This window comes from Pan paniscus, chromosome 12, assembly GCF_029289425.2.
Source record: "Pan paniscus chromosome 12, NHGRI_mPanPan1-v2.0_pri, whole genome shotgun sequence".
NCBI lineage: Eukaryota > Metazoa > Chordata > Mammalia > Primates > Hominidae > Pan > Pan paniscus.
The window spans coordinates 65543490-65556409 of record NC_073261.2 but is presented as its reverse complement, the minus strand read 5'-3'; the positions used below and the strand labels follow the sequence as shown (position 1 = coordinate 65556409).

Here is a 12920-nt window from a genome sequence, read left to right as displayed (position 1 = left end):
AGCCCCTTGGGGGCAATATCACCTTTTGATTTTTGGGGTTTTTGAGATGGAGTCTCGCTCTTCGCCCAGGCTGGAGTGCAGTGGCACAATGTTGGCTCACTGCAACCTCCACCTTCCAGGTTCAAGTGATGCTCCTGCTTCAGCCTCCCAAGTAGCTGGGACTACAGGCACACACCATCATACCCAGCTAATTTTTGTATTTTTAGTAGAGACAGGGTTTTGCCGTGCTGGCCAGGCTGGTCTCAAACTCCTGACCTCATGATCCTCCCACCTCGACCTCCCAAAGTGCTGAGATTACAGGCGTGAGCCACCGTGCCCAGCCTCAATATCACCTTGTGGAAGTCCATGAGCTAGGCTCAGCCACTGAGTGCCCCACCAGGCCTTCTCTTCCTTTGGGGTGGCAGCTGTTGATGTTCCTGCCCAACATGCATTACTTGTTCATGGTTATATATAAGCCCTCACCTACCTCTCTGTCAAACCTTAAGCCTGATGCAGTTTCACTCCTAGGTAGTTGCCCAAGAAAACCTCAAGTGCCCGAGACAGCCAAAAGACTATTACAAGAATGCTCGCAGCAGCTTTATTCATAATAATCACAAACTGGAAGCAATCGAAATGAACTTCAACAAGACAATCAATATATAAGTAAATGGGGCTATATTCATGCAATGCAATTTTACCAGCAGTAAAAAGGAACTAACTACTGCTACACATACAACATGGACAAATTGCAAAAGCATAGTATAAGTAAAAGGAAACAGATGCAAAAGAGTATGTGCTGTATGATCTATGAAGTTCAAGAACAACAAAAACTAGCCCATGGTGACAGTCAGCATAGTATGTACCTCAGGGAAGACTTAGAGGGAAATTTTTCTTCACTATCTTGATTTGAATGGTTATTCCGCAGATGTGTAATTAGGTTAAAATGTGTATCCTTATATAAAAATTCTAGCTATAATACACAAGATTTGTGTACTTAGCTCTATGTAAATTGTACCTTAAAATTTTAAACAGATCCTTGAAAATTCCTTCAAAACATTCAGACAGGGGTTCCTGGGTAAGATGCATATTTCAGGGTCTCATCCAAAGACCTGCTCTATGGGCTGAGACGCTAAATCTTACCCATGGCTCCAGGGATTCTGATGCAGGTTATCCTGGAGCTACACTCTGTTAATGGAAAAAAACAAACTGTGTACAATATTTTAAAGAGGTTTATTCTGAGCCAATGTGAATGACCATGGCCTGGGGAAACACAGCCTCAAGAGGTCCCAAGAAAGTATGCCAAAGGTGGCTGGGCAAGGTGGCTCACGCCTGTAATCCCAGCACTTTGAAAGGCCGAGGCAGGCAGATCACCTGAGGTCAGGAGTTTCAGACCAGCCTGGCCAACATAGTGAAACCCCGTCTCTACTAAAAATACAAAAAATTAGCCGGGCGTGGTGGCAGGCACCTGTAATCCCAGCTACTCAGGAGGCTGAGGCAGGAGAATGGCATGAACCCAGGAGGCAGAGGTTGCAGTGAGCTGAGATCACGCCACTGCACTCCAGCCTGGGCAACAGAGCAAGACTCTGTCTCAAAAAAAAAAAAAAAAAAAAAAAAAGTGTGCCAAAGGCAGTCAGATTAGTTTGCTTTTATACATTTTAGAGAGGCAAGAGTTACAGGCAAACACATAAATCAATACATGGAATGTATATATTGGTATGACCCAAAAAGGCGGGATATCTTGACGTGGAGGGCTTACAGGTTATAAGTGGATTCAGATATTCTTTAATTTACAGTTGGTTAAAGGAGTAAGGCTCTGTCTAAAATTTGGCGTCAGCAAAAAAGAATGTTTTAAATTAAGATAAGGATGCTACATAGCAAAATTGATGGCCTGCAGGCATGACTTCACCCTGGCCTCGCATGGTTTAAAATCTGGAATCTTAGTGCCACAAAGAATCTGTTTTGTCAGTCTTGTGATCTCTATTTTAACATTAAGGCTGGCCAGTTGTGCCTAAACTCCAAAAGGGAGTGGGTATAATGAGGCTGGTCTGACCCTCCTTCCCATTATGGCCAGGTAGTCTGTTTTTCGGCTGTCTCGGGGGTTCCCCTTGACCAAGAGGGGGTCCATGCAGTTGACTGGGGGCTTAGGATTTTAGTCTTAGTTTTCACTGTAAGACACACTGGTCAAGAGTTTCAGCAGAATACACTTACTGATTCCATCAGCTTCTTGGTCCATATACCCATAAATGGGAAAACATAAGTCTTAAGAACTTGAAGTCAATGAAACAAATATTGCAAAATGTTCCTTGAGAAGCACAATGGAAATAGACCCTGAAGTCCTGTAAGCCTAAATCAAATCAATATGCAGACAAACTGGCTTCAAGGGGTGAAGGTGGTAATGTTGCAGGCAAGCAGCAGGCAAAGAAAGGGGTCCTTATACCTAGCAGTGTCTCATGGGCTGCAATTGAGTGTTCTGACTCCAGCCCACCCTACATCACTGTGCAGCAGAAGGCACAACGTTATATTTGGACGCTAATAGGAGGCCCTCCTGTGATGAGCTGTGTGACTTTGAGTAAGTTACTTAACAGCTCTGATCTTCAGTTCCTCCTCTGTAAAATGGGAATAGTAGAATTTACCTCAAGGGGTTGTTGTAAAAATTAAAGGAGAGAAAGTATGCAAGGACTTTGTACAATGCGTTGGGGAGGAAAATCTTTTTCCCTCTACTCTCCTAAATTTTCCAGCTGGGGCCCTGTAAATTCAACTGATGAAAAATAGATTAACATGTGCATCATACGTACGTACGTATTCCTCTGGTGCCCTCTCTGGGTTTATAAAGGTCTAGACTTCTCGCCAGTGATTAACTTCTGTCCTTCCTGGTAGAGAGGAGAGGAGGAGAAACCTTTACAAATTGGTGTCCTGGGCCAGGTGCCACGGCTCATGTCTGTAATCCCAACACTTTGGGAGGCCAAGGCATGTGGATCACCTGAGGTCAGGAGTTCGAGACCAGCCTGGCCAACATGGTGAAACTTTGTCTCTACTAAAAATACAAAAATTAGCCGGGTGTGGTGGTGCATGCCTGTAGTCCCAGATACTCATGAGGCTGAGGCAGCAGAAATGTTTGAACCTGGGAGGCAGAGGTTGCAGTGAGCCGAGATCACACCATTGCACTCCAGCCTGGGAGTAAAAAGAGTGGGCAACAAGAGTGAAACTCCATCTCAAAAAAAAAAGAAAAAAAAAATTGTGTCTTGCTTTTGGGCAAATAGAGGGCAAGCAGAGAGCCTTTCATGTATCTGCTTCTTCTCAATGGTTGTCAGCTCAAAATAATCCTATGCCAAAGTAGCATATTTTGGGGTGGTGTGTTCTGCGCTGTCCTTCATATACCTGGCATACAGAAGGAGCTTGTTAAGTGTCGCTTTCTCCAATCTTTCCTGAACTTTAAGCTCCTGTTTGCACTAGCTTCAGCCCCTCATTCACACATTAAATAGTCACTGGCACCTATTCTGTACCAAGCACTGTGCCAAGGACTGGGACTGGAGGAATGAATGAGATGTAGACACTCAGAGTGGGGAGAACCACCTGGGGGGACAGGTACTGGGGATACCTTGTGATAAGGAGGATCATATCTCCCCAGTGTCAGCATACTAGGAGGGGCTTCCAGGGCTCCCCTGAGTTGAGTTTAGCAGGATAAATAGAAATCACCAGCAAGTCAAATCACAAAGAACCCAGGGTGAGGAGAAGCTCTAGCTGTGCAGACTTTCTGGGTTCTCTTTCACGGCGTGCATTAATTCAAAAGCCAGTATCTAGTGCAAGATTGTGTGCCAGTCACCGAGCCAGACACTGAGGAACACACGGATACCTGAGACAGTTCATGCTCTCAGGAGACTCTTCATCTGAGACAATCCATGCTCTCAGGAGACTCTTCATCTGAATCAGGCCCTCCCAAAAGCACGAGGGTGGTAGAAAGCTGGGGATCAGAATTACAGAATTACACACATAATTTGTGAGGTCTTTTTGTTTGTTTTTACGTTTTGTTTTGCTTTTGGGTTTTTTGTTTTGTTTTGTATTTTTTTTTTTGAGACAGAGTCTCGCTCTGTTGCCCCAGGCCGGAGTGCAGTGGCGCAATCTCGGCTCACGGCAACCTCTGCCTCCCGGGCTCAAGCCATCCTCCTGCCTCAGCCTCCTGAGTAGCTGGGATTACAGGCACCCGCCACCAGGCCTGGCTAAATTTTTTTCTGTATTTTTAGTACAGATGGGGTTTAGCCATGTTGGTCAGGCTGGTCTCGAACTCCTGACCTCTGGTGATCTGCCCACCTTGGCCTCCCAAAGTGCTGGGATTATAGGCATGAGCCACTGTGCCTGGCCTACACCCATAATTTCTAACTGTCCTATGTTGCTAATCAACTGCTAGTCCTCAGAGGAGAGAGATGAGGTCCTAGGTGCCTTTACTATTTGTCCCAGGACATGGTAACAGTCTCTGGCCATGGAGGGAATTAGCAAGCAGTGCTGACTGGCCAAGTCCAACCCCCTCCATCCCCCTCAAATGACAGCAGTTAGGAAGTTCTGTTTCTTGAAAGCCCATTGCAGGAAACATTCCATGAGTGACAGAAATCATGCTAGATCTTTAGTAGGTTGGCAGCAGCTTTTTCCAGCTGTCTGAGGCAGGATCCAAAGCCTGTCGTGTCACTTTGTCATAAATCCAATCTTTTCAAGAAAATTTGTGATGCTCTGAGAAATTGGGCATCTTCTCTGGGACTGTGAAAGGTGGCTCATGCTGTGGCATGCTAGTAAATATTTATCATCAGCTCTCTAAGAAAAACAAAATGCCCTGCTTTGCAGTGTGTGCTGATTTCCCTGGTGCAAATACTGCCACCATAAGCAACAGTGCCACTAGACCAATGTGACATCACTGAATGTGCAGTTGGGAAGGGATATGCGCAGTCAGCCCGTGCGAGCAGAAAGGAACCTTCTCCAACATGCCACTGAGTCATGCTCTACTTGGACCTGAGGGAACACTTGCCAGAATGATATGCAGATGTCATCTCAGTGATGAATAACAGCAGATTCTTAAAAGACAAAAAGCCTTGTTTGAAACACTTCTGGGCACTAGCATGACCTGCACCATGAGCTGGGTCCAGGCCTCTGTATTTTGTTATATCAAGTTTAGCCTGAAGCTACCTCTTTACATATTTTAAGTTCAGCCTAAATGTTTTTCTGTACATCATGAACTATAACCTAAATGGAATTGTAAACAGACTGTAGCCTACTCTTGTGCCAATCACTGAGTTTTGGCCAATGAAATGTAGCCAACTGTTCAAACTGCGCTCAAATAAGGCAAATGCCGAGCTATGACCAATCCAGCTGTTTCTTTTCTTTTCTTTTCTTTTCCTTTTTTGTTTTTTGAGATGGAGTCTTGCTCTGTGGCCCAGGCTGGAGTGCAGTGGAGTGATCTCAGCTCACTGCAACCTCTGCCTCCCAGGTTCAAGCCATTCTCCCACCTCAGCCTCCTGAGTAGCTGGGATTACAGGTGCATGACCCCACATCCAGCTAATTTTTGCATTTTTAGTAGAGACAGGGTTTCACCATGTTGGCTAGGCTGGTCTCGAACTCCTGACCTCAGGTGATCTGTCTGCCTCAGCCTCCCAAAGTTCTGGGAATACAGGTGTGAGCCACTGCACCTGGCCTCAGTCCAGCTGTTTCTGTACCTCACTTTCATTTTCTGTACATCACTTTCCTTTTTCTGTCAATAAATCTTCTTCCACTATGTGACTGCACTGGAGTCTCTGAGCCTACTCTGGCTCAGCAGGCTGCCTGATTCGCGAATCCTTTTATGCTCAAACTCTTAAATTTAATTCGGCTGAAGTTTTTCCTTTAAGAACTTCTTTGGACCAGGCTACTGCTTTCCACATGTCCCATCCGTTCTCTGCCTGGTCACCTCCTACCCATCCCCTAGTCTCTTTTTTTGTTTTTTTGAGACGAAGTCTCACTCTGTCATCCAGGCTGGAGTGCAGTGGCACACTCATGGTTCACTGCAGCCTTGATCTTCCGGGCTCAAGCAGATCCTTGCACCTCAGCCTCCCAAGTAGCTGGGACTATAGGCACATGCCACTGCACCGAGCTAGTTATTTATTTTTTGTAGAGACCGGGACTCCCCATGTTGCCCTGGCTGGTCTTGAACTCCTGGGCTCAAGTGATCCACCCACCGCAGCCTCCCAAAGTGCTGAGATTACAAGCATGAGTCATCGCACCCAGCCACTGTCCTTCTATTCTCAACTGGAATCACTTCTTCAAGGACGTCTTCTCACCCCCACCCCTCCACCTTAGGTGAAGTTCCTCCACCTCGTGCTCTCAAAGCCCACCCACTCCTCCTTTCTGGCCCTCATCACAGTTTTTGTTTGTTTGTTTGAGACGGAGTCTGGCTCTGTGGCCCAGGCTGGAGTGCAGTGGCACAATCTCAGCTCACTGCAACTTCTGCCTCCCAGGTTCAAGCGATTCTCCTGCCTCAGCCTCCCAAGTAGCTGGGGTTACAGGCGTGTGCCACCACTCCCGGCTAATTTTTGTATTTTTAGTAGAGAAGGGGCTTCACCATGTTGACCAGGCTGGTCTCAAACTCCTGACCTCAAGTGATCCTGCCGTCTTAGCCTCCCAAAGTGCTAGGATTACAGGCGTAAGCCACTGCACCTGGCACTCATCACAGTTTAATGTCCATGTTGTTGGTGTGATTATTTTATTTGTATCTCCCTGTGGACTGCAAACTCCCTGAGAGCAGGGTCTGTAATCCCTGGTTCACACATGTTGGGAGTTCAGATAGTGGGCCATGGAGTGCATAGGTGAAGAAGTAACTGAACTGAAAATGTACGGAGACAGGCAGAGCCCAGAACCAGCTTTTGGGATCACCCTCTGAAGCTCCCTCTCCCTCATCTTCAGTTAGAGGGGTCGACTGGCGACCAGGTGACCTTTGTCCTAAGTTTCAAGATTCTGGCTCTAGTGTCAACTTAGCCACATGGTCATCATCCAGTAGGGGAGAAAAGAAAATTCTCCAGCTCTGATGAGGAGGCCCTCTAGCCCAGCCACCACTACTAGCCTTATGTGGTGTATATAAATTAGACAAAGATCTCCCCTTTAGCCAAATGTAGCTCCAAGGACCCTTGACTTTGCTACAGGATGCTGTATTTGGTGAAGAAAAATGTACCTCTTCTCAGAGCACAAGACTTAGCAGACAGCACTGGGACTGAATTTCAGATATCACCACCCCCACAGTCCAGCATCTCTGTGCAGTGCCCAAACTGGCAGCCCTGCTGGCTCGGCCTCCGCAGGAGCCAGCCTTGCCCAGATCTAGGGGCAGAGAGTTTCAGGCAGAGGGGGACAGCAGTGTAAAGTTCCCCAGGCAGGACTGAGCTCAGGCTTTGAGAAATCAGAGGAGGCCTGAGTGGATGGAACTCAATGGGGGCAGGAAGGAGTGGAGGTATGAGGGGGTAAGGGCTTTGGGCTAAGCGAAGAGCTTATATTTTATTCTAGGTGTCTGTTGAACTGAATGGGAATCATAAATTCAGATAAAACAGCGTTTCTCATTTTTTAATCTATTGACAATGAATGCATAATAGACCCCGGGGGCATATGACAAGGTTGTCCCAGCCTTATGTAGAGGAGTTTGGGGACCACATCCTTTCCTAGGGCATGGAGGACCTGAGCCAAATTATATTGTGTACTCTCCTTCCACAGGCTCTCCTCCAGGTAAAATCATATTAAAATATGCATCAAGGATGGCCTTAAGAGTGTGGATGTTTATTGTTCTGCCCATCTCCTTTCGTTTCTTTTGGGATTATTGTTTTCCCTATTCTGGACATGTGATTTGAATGGGGGCTGCCACGTTCATTCTTTCTTTCTTTCTTCTTTCTCTTCTTTTTTTTTTTTTTTTTGACAGGATCTGCTCTGTCACCTAGGCTGGAGTACAGTGGTGCAATCATTGTCTCAATGCAGTCTCAAACTCCTGGGTTCAAGCCATCCTCCCACCTCAGCCTCCCAAGTAGCTGGGAAAACAGGCACATGCCACCACATTGGGCTAATTTTATTTTCTATTTTTATTTAGAGGCTGGGTCTGGCTTGGTGTCCAGGCTGGTCTCAAACTCCCAGGCTCAAGGGATCATCCTGCCTTGGCCTCCCAAAGTGCTGGGATTACAAGTGTGAGCCACTGCACCCGGCCAGCCACATTCTTATAGAGCCTGCTCTTGGCCACAGTCCTGAGGTGGAAACTTGGTCCTAGCTAGGCCATTCAGAATTCTTCCCCAGGATTTTAAAAACATAGACCAGAGAGGTCTGAGTAATTCCTTTGTGGTGCATTAATGTATTCAACATTTTTCTCTTTTGGGGTGAACACTTATTATAATACCGTGCTTAGGTATAAAAATACAGTAGTAAGAAAAGGAAAGTTCAAAGTCCCTGCCTCCCCAGAGCTTACAATCTAGTGAGAGGGATATGTGTGAGTCCAAAGCTGATGCAAATAAATATAAAATTACACTGAAGACAGATGCAAAAAAAGAGAGGCTGGTGGCACTTTGAGAACCTGTGGTGGGGGAACTACCTGAGGAAGTAGGTCAAGGATGGTTTCCCCAAGGAAACGATGACGGAGCTGAGATCTAGGTAGTGGGAATGGCATGTGAGAAGACTGAGTGGCAGGAGAGGGCATGGCAAGTGCAGGGAGAGCAAGAGGGCAGTGTGACGAGAGAGGGAGAAGGGTGCAGGGGGGCCAGGTTCCAGATAAGGCTGGAAGGGTAGGAGGAGGCTGTTATATCTGTTAGGAATTGTGTTTGGCTTCTAGTTATAAATAGATGGGACTTCAATAAGATAGAAATTTATAATTTCTCACCTAAAAGTTGTCTAAAGCTAGGAAATAGGTACCTTTATCCCAAAATCCTTCCACGATTCTCTCTGCCATTTTGGGTGCTAGTTTCCATCTTCAAGTTCTCATAGTCTCAAGATGACCACTGTAGCACTAGCTATTATGTCCACATGCCAGGCAGAAGGAGGAAGGCATAAGGATGAAAATGGCAAAACATCCAGCTGAATCAGCCTTTTGTGAAGGACTTTTGCAGGAACTCAATCTAATTACTTCCATTTACATCTCATTGTCTACCTCTGGCTGCAAGAGATGCTGGGAAATGTCGTCTTTTCACTGAGTTCATTGCCACTTCCAACAACATGGGGATTCTGTTACCAAGAAAGAAGGGGAAAGTTTCAGATGCCTTTGAGATACCCAAGAGTAGATATCAGGAAGGCATTTGGATACACAGGCCTAGACCTTGGAGAAAGGTCTGTGTTGGAGAATACATTTGAGAATCCTTTAGGTAGAGGTGGTGACTGACCTCACATGAGCAAGATCTCAGGGAGGGAGTAAGAGGGCTTAGGATGCAGCCTGGAGGAACTCCAGCATTTGATGGGCTGGTAGGGGGCAGAGCCTACTAAGGAGACAGAGAAGGAAAAGGATAAAGTCTGGAAGATGTGAGGCTGGGGCACCACCATTGTGGGGAGAGCCCCTCTCCACAGAGAGAGAAGGAAGTGAGTTGGCCAGAGAGGAGTGTGGAATGGAGAGCAGGGGTGAAGGAGGGAGGGATTCACTGGTTCCCTCATTCCTGATGCCCTGCCCTTCCTGTGATTTGGTTGTTGAACTTTCTGTTATATGCCTTCCAATCAATCTCCTCTTTTGTCTAAATCATTCTGAGCCTGTCCCTCTCAACTTTACTAATACAGGTAAGTTCAGGACTGAGGAATGTGGAAGATAACTCAATCCATTGTGCCTTGTGAAAAGGGGAGGCAGCCTGCTGATTGCAAATGCACGTCTGTTCTTTTCAGCACCTTTGATGGGCCCACTTTTGGGCAAGTCCTAGCATGAGCTCTCGAGGTCAGACCTTGTGTCTTCCTAGTGTGTGCTCACAGTAAGCTCTATTTGTCTGAATGAATAGATGGTTGTGGAATGAGAACCACCATGGCATGCTTATTGTTCCAGCACTCATGAAGACACTGGTTTGGTAGAGTTGAGTTTGTTAGTCGTTCACTTCCCTTCTCCTCTTCCATTCAATCACTCTCTCAATGACTTCCAAGCCAGAAGTGCCATGCCATCTATTTTCTCACTACTGTGACAAGAAAACTCAATGGCAACAGAGAAATAAACAAGGATAAAGGCTTATTGCTAACTGCTAATTTTCTGACCACAATATGGATCTAAAGGGCACATATGTCAGCCTATGTCCCAATGAAAAAAACGGGTTAATCACTATATAAATGACATTCCTGATTTTTCTTTTCTCTCTTTTTTTTCTTTTAGAGACAGGGTCTTACTATGTTGCCCATGTTGGAGGGTAGTGACTATTCACAGGTGCGATGCTGCTACTGATCAGCTCAGGAGTTTTGACCTGCTCCCTTTCCAACCTGGGCTGGTTTACCCCTCCTTAGGCAACCCAGTGGTCCCCTGCTCCTGGGAGGTCACCACATTGATGCCAAAATCAGAGCAGAGCAGACACCTGATCAGCATAGCACATTATAGCCGGCATTCCTGAATTTTCATAGTGATGAATCAACTAATGATTTATACAATAATTCAACAAGCAGAAGTTTTCACCAAGCTTTCTATCCACTTGCCTGAAAGGAATTACAAAATCAGATCTGGCCAAGTGGAAGAAAGAGTTTTAAATAGTAGTAAAAGGGCTGTCCATTTTTTGGTGGGAGGAATGGTTTGAGTAGACAGAGCTAACTGATAAACCATATCCAATTTCCATGTGACTTTGAGTTCCCTAGGTACTGGTATAAACAAGGATACAAAACACACACACTCTTTCTGCCTTAACCAAACCAATATGTTCATGCTCATAGTCATTGGTCATCAGCTTTTCCAAAGCTCCTTTTCCAATCCAACTCATTATATATATCCAGTTTCATATATATTTATATATATACACACACATAATATATGTTTGTGTATATATAATATGTATAATATTTTATATTATATGTATATGCACACATACTCTCCAGACCATCAACTCCACCAGTGTTGAAAATAAACATGGAAAAGTCCTCATCCATATCACCATAGGCGGTCTTGGAGATGGGCCTTTCAACTCAAGCTGGTCTCAGCAGCTAAGGGATTAGTCTATCCCTTGAGAAGGAACTAGGCAACTGGAATGAAACAAGAAAAGTGAGCATTTGGGGGTGACACTTCTCAAACTGAAGTATTTTTATTCTAGGGAGTATTAATTGTGAACAAATGTTCAATTTCTCATTGGCTAAAGGGTTAATCTCACTGGTGGGTAATTGGCCATGAGAAATTATCTGGTCGTGAGAAGTCTGCTCTCCATGTCCCACGCTTGGGTGAACTATTCACACACTTCACCACTTTGAAGTCTTCCCTTGCAAAATGTATGGCATTAAAGCCTATTTGTCTTCCCCCTTAAGGGCTATGAAGCTCAAAATCAGTCACTGAATGAAACAAAACTCAGCTCCTTTGAATAAAACAATTTACTCCTTGAGTCAACTTGAGTAATTCTCACTTATGCCATTCATAATTATAAGGGGGAAAAAAACCTTCTAATGTGTAACTTTCAAGAGCCTAAGTCATTCTCTGACAGAAAATTAACAGCTTAGTGATTCATACCAACCTTTCTAGGCAAAAAGATGCCTCTGATTATATGATGATGTGGTCCCTCATATTTATCCCCTTGAAGGGACACAGGCTGGACCCCTATCCCAAAATGTCTCCCTCAATCTCCCCTGCTAGTTAGGGTGCTGAAAACGTGCTGGGCCCTACCCCATTGAAATGAAAATCCCCCCAGAATAGCAGTACTTTTGCCTTAATCTGACTTATGGAGGGCAGCAGGCAGAGGAGGACAGGTTTTCTGGGGCTGACATTCCCACTCAGACTTCCCACTGAATATAAAATTACTGCCTCAATCTCCTCTTTTCTCCTGGAGCCTCCAAACCATAGCTGGGAGGGAATTTTGAAAATTATCTCATCAAGGCTGCAGTGAACTGCGATCACAACACTGCACTCCAGCCTAGGCAACAGAGCGAAACCCGGTCTCCAAAAAAAGAAAAGAAAATGATCTCAAAGGCAGCAGTGAAGGGCACAGATACTAGGCTTAGTCAGGATCTGCTACGTACTAGCTGGATGACCTTGGGCAAGTTACTTAACCTCTCAGTGCCTCAGTTCCACATCTGTGATGTGGGGATGATAATGGCACCCACTTCATGTGCCTGAATCTTTCTCCATTCATCTCTTCTCTGATCCAGTAAGCATTAACTTGTTGGTCCCTTAAAACTCTCTTCTGTCTTTCTGTCTCTGTTTCTCTCTCCCTTGACCTGGGCCTTCTAAACGTTATTCTCTCTTGTTTGGTCAGCCTCTCCTCGCAACCTGACCCCTTCCACCTTCACCTGCCGCTTTTAGAGTTTACCTTAGATGTTACTTTCTCCTAGAAACTGTCCCTGACTGGCTGCCCCCAAGTCTGGGGTCAGCGTCTATGTGGATGTTCCTGCCACACCCTACATTTCTCTTATCCAGCACCTGTCACCCTGAATTGTAGGTGCCACGTTAGACTTCGCTCTTTGAGAACAGGCACAGTGTCTTTCTTCTCTCTTGTCCAATGACTGAGCATACAGGTTGGATAAAGATTTGTTGAATTAAGGAATGAACCAGTAGATAGATGGATGAAGGTTAGACAGAAGCCTAATACCAACTTATGGAAATTCCTACAGACATTTCAGTGGAGAGGGTATGAGAATGGAATTACCCAGAGCAGGGATCTTTGCCATCAAATATAGATTTAGATGTTACTTAATTTCCTTTTAAAAATGGATGGCCTTTACTGCCAACAGCTCAGAAACTACTTGTTTCATTTAACTTTATCTCCACATATGTAGGAGTAATATACCCTCAGGATAACAATACCAAGAAGTTT

At 45.3% G+C, this 12920-nt stretch overlaps 1 long non-coding RNA gene across 1 annotated transcript in view; it reads right to left on the bottom strand.

The window, feature by feature from the left end:
• Window positions 1-574: 574 nt before the first annotated feature.
• Window positions 575-12920, bottom strand: part of LOC117979159 (uncharacterized) — a 58877-nt gene continuing 46531 nt past the window's right edge. Inside the window, exon 4 of the long non-coding RNA XR_004669841.3 lies at window positions 575-3940. This is a non-coding gene — a long non-coding RNA (uncharacterized LOC117979159). The remainder of the gene's footprint in view (window positions 3941-12920) is intronic.